This window comes from Narcine bancroftii, chromosome 2 (genome assembly GCF_036971445.1).
Source record: "Narcine bancroftii isolate sNarBan1 chromosome 2, sNarBan1.hap1, whole genome shotgun sequence".
NCBI classification, from domain to species: domain Eukaryota; kingdom Metazoa; phylum Chordata; class Chondrichthyes; order Torpediniformes; family Narcinidae; genus Narcine; species Narcine bancroftii.
In genome coordinates this window covers 274,777,450-274,784,872 of record NC_091470.1, presented here as the reverse complement: position 1 = coordinate 274,784,872, position 7,423 = coordinate 274,777,450, and positions in this window count along the sequence as shown.

Genomic DNA, 7,423 nt, shown 5'->3' with positions numbered 1-7,423 from the left:
CCTCAAGCAACCGGCAAAAATATTTATGGAAAATAAATAGGTAAAAAATATGGAAGTTTAAAATTGGCATGCCTCACTACTTGCAATCTCAAGCAACCAGAAAATTCACTTATCCAGAATCAAGCAATTCCCATAGGTGTCAGATACCCCAGTAATCATCCTAGCCATTTTGATGATACTCTGTATTGATTTCTGATCCAATTATTTGTAGCTACCATAGCAGTCAATGATGCAGTTCTGGTCGCCTAATTATAGGAAGGATATAAACAGAGTGGAGAGAGTGCAGAGAAGGTTTACCAGAATGTTACCTAGGTTTAAGCATCTAGAGTATAGGGAGAGATTGGACAGATTAGGTCTTTATTCTTTGGAGCGTAGAAGGTTGAGAGGGGATTTGATAGAAGTATTTAAGATTATGAAAGGGATAGACAGAGTGGATGTGGATAGACTATTTCCGTTAAGAGGAGGAAAGATTAAAACAAGAGGACATGAATTAAGAATTAAGGGGCAGAGGTTTAGAGGTAACATGAGGGGGAACTTCTTTACTCAGAGAGTGGTAGCCGTGTGGAATGATCTTCCGGGAGAAATAGTGGCAGCGGAGTCAATTGTATTATTTAAGAAAAGGTTGGACAGGTATATGGATGAGAAGAAGATGGAGGGTTATGGGCATTGTGCAGGGAGGTGGGACTAGAAAGGGGTGTTTGGTTCGGTGCGGACTAGAAGGGCCTAATGGCCTGTTTCCGTGCTGTAATTGTTATGTTATGTTATGTTATGCAGGCAGACAGGACACTCTCAATTGCGCTCCTGTAAAATGTCAAGATGAAGGCCGGTAGCTTGCCCTCCTCAATCTCCTTAGGAAGTGTTGGCGCTGCTGCACCTTCTTGACCAATGAGAAGGTATTGTGGGTCCAGGATTAGTTGTTCATTATATGCTCACCAAGAAACAATGAAGCCATTGATTTCAAATGGAAAGTGGTCAACCTTCGTCCTCCTGAAGTCCACAATCATCTCCTTTGTCTTGACCCTGTTAAGACTCAGATTGCTGTTCTTGCACCATCTTACAAGCCTCCCAACCTCTGTAAGCCGATTCATCATTGCTGATGAGACCAAGCTCTATTGTAGCATCCAAAAATTTGATGATTTTCTCTGAACCAAATCTGGCAGTGCAGTCATGAGTCAGCAATTTGAACAATAGCAGGCTGAGTACATAGCTCTGAAGTGCATATCGGAACAAATTACTTCTTCAGTAAAACTGCACAAGAGGAATGGCATGCCTTTTGAACTGAGTCTCCTTGAAGTGATTTGTGTGCGAAACTGCACTGATTTATAGTTTGTGATCTGTTCTATCTTCTCCAAATAAAAGCTCCATTAACCAGAGAGGATTGGCACATATTATCTGCATACATTGCCACTATCTTAACTGATGGCAGCCTTTGCTCACTGCCTGAAACGTAATCTGAAACACTTGGAGCTCTGTAATTTCCGACAGAAATTTCCCAGATTACTGCACTATGGGAGTAACTTGTATGGAATACAGCAATTAGCTCCACGTCCAATACAGGTGGAACACGGGGGACGCCTGCATTGGTTGTGAACAATAATAGACACTCCTTTACTCTTTTGCAGTTGTGTCTTGTGACAAACTGCTATTGGGGCTGCAACAATGTTCAATTAAGGTTTAAGAGACAATATGTGAAGAGCCTTTGAAGAAACTGTATACATTTTCTTTGATTCTTGAATTCTCACATTGCATAAGTCAGCACCTGCCTGCTTTTTTTTGAAAATTTTATATAATTATTTGTATAATTAGAGAGAAAAAAGCAATGAATTAAACATTAATCAAATATCCGTATCCAATGATACAAAAAAACCTTTTATATTTTTCTCTCCAACCCCCATCCCAAAAGTAAGAAAAATTTTAAAAAACAACCATTTAATGTACAATAATACTGGCATATAAAATCATTAATTATTATTAAAATTTCTGATTAAGTGTAGTGGATAAAGTAGAAAAAGTGGATGGAAAATTATTCATAAAATCCATTTTAAAAATTTCAACTTGATTCCTTAACTGCCTGCTTTTTGCACATTCCTTGACAAAAGGCTCAAGTCTGAAACGTTGGTTATGTATCTTTATCTTTGCTACCCACCTCACTGACAAAAGGCAAAGGAGGAAAAACCCAACACCCAACCCCAACCAACCAATTTTCCCTTGCAACCGCTGCAATCGTGTCTGCCTGTCCCGCATCGGACTGGTCAGCCACAAACGAGCCTGCAGCTGACGTGGACTTTTTACCCCATCCATAAATCTTCGTCCGCGAAGCCAAGCCAAAGAAAAAGATTAAGAATGCTGCATGGCTTGCTGAGTTTCTCCAGAACTTTTATTTGTGTATTAAATTACAGTGTCTGCAAACTTTCTCCATGAAATGTTGGAAAGAGTATCAGGTTTGGTGGATTCACAGAGAGAGGAGTCTGGACACAAGGGAGACAAACAGGAAGAATGTTAAATAGTACTCAATTACTATTTCACTTAAGCAATGATATAGACATTCACCTCATACTTAGGTTGGACTCCGATAATAGTGAACCAATTTTCGACACATTTACACACTTACGTACACACACTACAAACAGGGACTTTTACAGACACGCAGTTCCTTGTACCAATGGGGGTGTGGCTATCTGCAAGTATTGATCTATCACAATACTATGACTCAGCTTCAGGGTAGTACACTTTCAGCAATGTCCACAGTAGCAACCTGGCATTGAGCGGTGTCCGGCGCTTGGACCGTGAGGCACAGAGAAAGAATGTGCTGTGCGTTGGTGTTATGTACAATGCAAATCTGTGCTTCTAGCCATTAATGACCCTAGGTGATTTAAATTAGCCAACGTCAAGGTGTTCACCAATGGATGGCTAGAGTCCAACCTTGATTGACAGGTGATGTGACTCCCGAATAAGTTTCAGACAGGGAGGACATATGACCACCCATAATCCACAATGTTACAGACAGGCAGGAGGGCACGTATCCTCCACACACACTCCCTTATTTGGAGAAATTTAGGATGGGCAATAAATTTTGGCCTTGCCAGTTATATGTACATCTCCTTGAATTAATAAAATAATTCTATATATTTCTTCATGAAATTAATTAAATTAGTAACAATTAACTGATAGATTATTTTGTTCCACTTTGTCTCATGTTCTTCCGATTGTCTAATCTTCAGTGATGACACATTACACTAAAGAGTTGAGATCATGAGATTATTTCTCATAGCCAATCCAGAAAGGACACTAATAGCAATGGATATTTTAAAATATCATTTGAGCTATCTCATTAGTATTGAGTGAGTGATAAGGAGTTGGCACTCTTGTATTTTTTTCCATTTTGTCTTTCAGACAAATCCCTAAGGGATTAAGTAATGGATGACTGCATTGTAAGTGCTGAGTAATTCTTGGTGCAGAAAAATAATTTCATTTGATGAGGCAATAAGTGAATTTGAAACTTTGAATTGCATGATCATCTCCTGAAATCTGATTGTTTGTCCATCTATCATAGAATAAAACCAACTGTGCCGCAAGAAGGAATGATGAGCCAATTGATTTCAGCTTGGGCACAAATGATTAGCTGCGGGGCAAGTGGTGGGGGGGGGGGGGGGAGGGGTTGTTGGTTAATAGTGATCTCACTATTCTCTAGAAAAGCCACCACTTGGAAGTGTTGGAAGGTGATGAATGTCAGCATCTTCTCAAATGATAAAACAAGAATTTGGAGTAAAATGAAAAAAGGCTTGAAACTTTGCAGCACGTTTTGTGAACTAAGGATATATCAAAGTGGTTTACTATAGTGCTATAGGAAAGAAGGAATCAATTTACAGATAAGTAAGCAATGTACAGCTATAGGATATTGTTGGATGTTTGGTTTAATCCAGTTGAGTAAGAGTTTAATATCTACTCATCAAAACAGTGCAATGTATTCCCAGCACTCCAGTGCTCACTTGAGAGAATAGACAAGGTGTTGGTCTGTATTTCCTTCGAAAGTCAGGATCATTAACAGTCCAGCACTTTCTCAGTGGAGTATCAACCTAGATTCTTGTGTTCAAGTCTGAAATGTAGCTGAAATGCAGAATCTTTCATTGAATCACAGTTAAAAGCACATGATCAACATGAGAGAGCACTCTACTTGAGTGAACAACACCTGAGTCAACTACATGGACTTGTCTTCCATGAATCGGCACCTCATTGACTGCTAATCACATCTATCTTTCTGACTTGAGTCAGCTCCCAACCTTTCGACTGCGCACACCTTACCAACAATCCTCCAGTGTTACCCACGGTTCCTAATCTGGAGTGGACCTCGGATTCATCCCAGAAGAGAAAGAGGAAGATGACTCACATGCAGTGGGCTTTATAGAGTCATCAGCTGGAGGGTCCGGCCAAGGAATCGATAAGCCAATTAAAGGGACCAATGACCAGGTGTGCGCTGATTGGCAGGTGAGGTGACTTCCGATCAGATTCCAGATGGAGGGATCACATGCCCCTCTGCAATCCACATTTCCACCAGATTCCAGAGGGGTTACGTGAGCCTCTGCAATCCACACAACAGAGCCCTCCATACCCCTCCCATCCATATACCTGTCCAAATTTCTTAAATGTCTGAATTGATCCTTTATTTACCAATTCAGCTGTCAGCTCATTCCACATACTCTCCACTCTCTATGTGAAGAAGTTCTCCCTCCTGTTCCCTATAAACTTTTCCCCTTTCACCTTTAGTTGTAAGATGGTTATAATATGAATGCACTATGACGCTGCAGCAAAACACCAAATTTTATGACTTGTTCATGACAATAAATTCTGATTCTGAGATCGCATACAGTGCTGGTCAACTAACTAATTGTGCAGATGGGTCAGGGGTCTCTCACATTCATCTCAAAGGGAACCATCATGGGTCATCTGATCTAATTTGTGAGAAACTTCTTTAAGTTAAGAGCCGTGCCTGCTCTGTCTGGAGAGAGGTAGTAGATATTGTTTGTTTTAACCTTCTGTCGTGGTTATTTGAAGTTAACTTGCATGATAGTGAAATTGTTTACATGCGGATTTGCAAGTTTCCTGTGGTGTATTTGTTCCCTGATGTCAATAAATTTCACAGTTTCATGAGGGCAAGCTGTAGCTTTCAGCTAGTAAGCCTAGCTTTTGTTTAATCTCCATAGATGTGTCTGACCTGTAGAGTGTTCTCAACATTCTTTCTTTTTGGCCAATACCTATTTCTCAGTTCCAGGGATTTCGCATTAATGGGATGGGGGTGGCAAAGGACAGAACCTTCCAAGTTCCTGGGAGTCCATATTTAGGAAGAACTGGAGCCAGCACATCGAGGTAACTGTGAAGAAAGCATGCCACATCTCTACTTTCTAAAGAGTCTGAAGAGACTTGGTATGCCATTGAATACTCTATCAAACTTACACAGGTGCAGTATGGAAATTATACTGACTGGTTACATTGCTGTTAATTCAAGTTCCCAAGAAAGCAGAAGGCTCCACAAGGGTAACAAACAATGGACCTTGTGATGTCCCTTCCATTGCAGACATCAGTGTGAGGTGCTGTGCAAGAAGGCAGCCAACATCATAAAGGATCCCCATCACCCTAGTCACATCCTCTTTTCACTGCTGCCTTCAAGCCTGAAGACCAGCACATCTAGGTTCAAGAACAATTTCTTTCTAACCGCTATCAGACTTTTAAACCTCCCCTTGTTACACTAATCAGGCACTGATCTGACACGCCAAAAGAACTGTGACGTATGCGGGGTCGAGCCAGCATAGCAGGGTCGGTTCATCACCTTAGCAGGTGCTTCTAGTTGCACCCTTTAATGCTCCCTTTCAACCTAAATTCAGGGTATCTAGTCATCTCCCTTTGCTGCTCCCATGAGCTCTTGGGATGATTGCATTTAGATCTCTGTGATTATTATCTATCATAAATTCAATTAGGTTTACCATTGTAGTTTTCTTTATGTTACTATTCAGCCTGCTGCAAGTAAAAATTTCCCTGTACAGTATATGTGCATTCTATAACATGCTTGTGTAGCGTAGATAAAAGCTCACTCTCAACTGCAGGGAGAGCCAATGCTTTTATTAGCTTGCAACACAGGTGGAGTTCATGAACAGGCTTCAGAGGGATTCAGGGTTTAGGTGGGAAACCAGGGTTATATACAGGCCCCTGGGGGAGAGGGGCGGGGAGGTGGGACCAGTCGTCAGTACAGGACACCTCTAGTGCATCCCAGTTTACTACATTCACCCCTTCTTTCAGAATTAAGGGTCTGTAGATGAAGAGAACAAGGATCAGAAGCCGGTAATAGACACAAAAGAGAAATATTTTACAATACTATTTATAGATTCAGGCAGTCTGGGGTGTCTGGAGATCCTGGTGGAGTGCCGGCCTTGGGCTCCTTGAGTCTCCTGGTCCAACTGTGATGGAGGAGTAGTGGGCTGGAGCTCCAACTCGATGATAGAGGGGGGTTCACTCTCCTCCTGAACCAGGTCCCCTGAGGCCCTGGGCAGGGGGTGGGGAAAAAGAGCTCGGTAGCTCATGGGGAACCTGAGGCAACGGATCCTCGGTTTCGATGGATGCCAGGTCCCTGATGGAGATGCTGTCCTCCCTGCCATCAGGGTCCTCCACGTAGGGTTGGCATGGAGTGGTTTCACCCTTTCCACCGGGGGTTGGTCTTGCTTCTCCTCATGTGCTTTTTGAGAAGGACTGGACCAGGACTAGTGAGCCAGGCTGGGAGTGTAGTCTTTTTTGCCGACCTTCTGTCGAATGTGAACATGAGCTCATGAGGAAAAGCATTGGTCGCATTGCAGAGTAGCGACCAAATTGAGTGGAGTGCTATGGGGAGGACATCCTGCCAGAGCGAGTCTGGAAGGCCTTTTTGTTTCAGGGCAACTTTGACAGCCTTCCAGATTGTGGGATTCTCTTTTTCAACCTGTCAATTCCCCTGAGGTTATAACTGGTAGTCCTGCTGGATGCAATGCCCCTCACCAGCAGGTACTGACGCAGCTCATCGTTCATGAAGGCTGAGCCCTGCTCGCTATGAATATTGGCAGGATACCTGATCAGGGTGAAAATAGAGTCTAGGGCTTTCATAACAGATGAGGCGGACGTGTCTGGGCATGGGATGGTGAACAGGAAGAGGGAGTACTCGTTGATGACCGAAAGTAGATGTTCCCGTTCGTGGAGGGGAGAGGTCCCTTAAAGTCAACGCTCAGCCATTTGAAGGGCCTGGATGATTTAATCAGATGCACTTTCATAGGGCGAAAAAAGTGCGGCTTGCACTCAGTGTAGACCTCGCATGACCTGGTCATTTCCCTGATGTCTTCTATTGAGTAGGGCAAATTGTGAGTCTTGACAAAATGAGCCATGCGGGTGACCCCTGGATGGCAGA